A 2,554-nucleotide genomic window follows, 5' to 3' on the forward strand; every position below is an offset into this window, starting at 1 on the left:
TTTGCAGCAGACAGTTTGGCGTGAAAGTCCCTAAGAAAACGTGTTTTTTAGAGTGTACATGTAAAGTATGTCTCATGGGTAGGATCCGTTTCTTCTCAGCAAAGGTGAGATGAGCAGACAGTATAGCTCAGATTCCAGCTGGGTTTCCTTCACTACCATCAGGGGTGTGTGTGGGGAACCCCAGAGGGCTGGCCAGCTCGGAGGGACTTACAGCCTTTGGTTGAAGAGGAATCCACCAAAGCGGTTTGAAAGGAAAAGGCATGGGCATCTGCATTTGCTGCTGGGAGTCTTCCTCCTCGTTTTGCTCCAACCATCTCGAGGTCACTCAGTCGGAGTAGATTCTAGATGTTCCCCTCCCTCTTAGTTCCCCTCGTGGGCCCTGTGAGACCCAGCGTCACCTACTGTCAGAAAGGTAATGTTTGCACACACACACTGCTGAGACTGATGACCTAAGAGGGGCACACACTATGACCACAAGGTCTCTGCTTCTCCCGCTTGTCCACATAGATCTCTCTACACCTTAGTTTCCTCACCTGTGAATTGGGGTTAACGGCACCTACTTTGGAGGGGCCCCGTGTGGATTAAATGAGATGATGTAAAGAAAGCGCATGACACAGGGTCTGGCATGAAACCAGCCTCCAGGAAAGCCTTCTGCCCTGGGCTTCCCTTGGCCAGTCTTCCCTCTAGCATGTCCCACTCACAGACAGTGTGGTCTGAGGACACAAACCAGCTGTTCTCCCCTTGTTCAGGATGTAGGCATTGCCTGAGAGGTAAGCTGCTCCATTTCTGCCCTCAGGAAATCACAGGTGACCTATGAGCAGAACCGAAGTGAGATGACTGCAGTCCAGGTTTCTAGCTCAATCAGGAGCATGTGGAAGGATAGTTCCCTCCTTCCTCTATGGCCTTGGTGGGTTTGCTAGGATAGCAGTGTGATGCAGAGAAGACACAGTCTGCATCTAGTGACATATTGTGACAGCTTTGTGAGTCACTGCTGGGAAACTTGGGCAGATTTCTCCACTTCTCCGATAATATTTCTTCACTGAAGTTGGGCTGATGTGAGGGGTCAGTGAGAGAATGCAGGAAAAGTGCTGCGTATTGGCTGGCCCTGCCAGTCCCAGTGGGGATGGACTATTCCCACATGGATTCCCCATGGAGGCCTGGCTGAGGGGAGGAGTAAGGATGGTCAGAGGCTCGTTGTTGATCTGGGGCCTTGCTGTGATCTGGACCTCTGTGATGGGGAAGGAGTGCTGTGACACCATGTGCCATGTGGCTGTTCATCTTGGGACACAGGCAGGGGCACCAGACCCTTGGCTCTGTTCGAGGGTCAGCAAAGCGCTGTCCAGTAGTGAATCACATATGTAAGTTCAAGTTTTCTAATAGTCACATTAAAAAGAGTAAAAAAGAAAAAGGTGGACATTTTAATGTATTTTATGTAAACCAGTACATCTAAAATATTGTTTCAATATGTAACCGATGTAAAAATATTATTATTGAGGTACTTTATGTTCTTTTCTCATATTCAGTATTCAAAGTCCCATGAGTACTTTACATGTAAAGCAATCTTAATTAGGACTAGACACATTTCAATTGCTCAATAACCATCATGCGGCTAGTGGCTACCATATTGGACAGATCCAGCATCTAAGACCTGGCCTCCAGGAACAGAGCCATGCTGCCATCTGGTGGTTACACCATCAAATAGCAGCCCAAGCATCCACCCTGGACCAGGTCCTGCAGGGCACCAAAGAAAAGTTACTGTTTCCCACCCTGGGGTGCCCTCAACCTAGTGTGACAGAAAAGGTGGCAGAAAGAACCAAAATTAAGAGGCCACCCTGGGATTTTGAAAAACTGAGGATGATACTCAACCAGAGAGGAGTGAAGGCCTTAGAAACAAGGAGTCATTTCACAGATGTGGAGATTAAGGGGAATGACCCGCTTGGGGTCATGTGATAAATAAGCAGCTGCCCTGAGGGGAGGAAACCCTTGACCAGGACACCAGCACCTCTCTCCTGGACCATGGAAATTGCTAAAAAAATTTCTGTTTCTTTCTTTCTTTTCTTTCTTCTTTCTTTCTTTCTTTCTTTCTTTCTTTCTTTCTTTCTTTCTTTCGTCTTTCCTTCCTTCCTTCCTCCCTCCCTTCCTTCTGTCCTTCCGTTTTTAAAGACTTTATGTATTTGTTTGAGAAGAGAGTGGGGTGGAGGAGAACCAGAGGGAGAGGGACAAGCAGACTCCACACTGAGCACAGAGCTGATGTGGGTCTCAATCCCACCACCCTGAGATCATGACCTGAGCTGAAATCAAGAGTCGGATGCTTAACCAACTAAGCCACCCAGGTGCCCCAATACTGTTTCTTTTAAATAAGTAAGAATAGGGGCGCCTGGGTGGCACAGCGGTTAAGCGTCTGCCTTCGGCTCAGGGCGTGATCCCAGCGTTATGGGATCGAGCCCCACATCAGGCTCCTCTGCTATGAGCCTGCTTCTTCCTCTCCCACTCCCCCTGCTTGTGTTCCCTCTCTCGCTGGCTGTCTCTATCTCTGTCAAATAAATAAATAAAA

The sequence above is a fragment of the Ailuropoda melanoleuca genome, chromosome 2, assembly GCF_002007445.2.
Source record: "Ailuropoda melanoleuca isolate Jingjing chromosome 2, ASM200744v2, whole genome shotgun sequence".
Taxonomy (NCBI): Eukaryota; Metazoa; Chordata; class Mammalia; order Carnivora; family Ursidae; genus Ailuropoda; species Ailuropoda melanoleuca.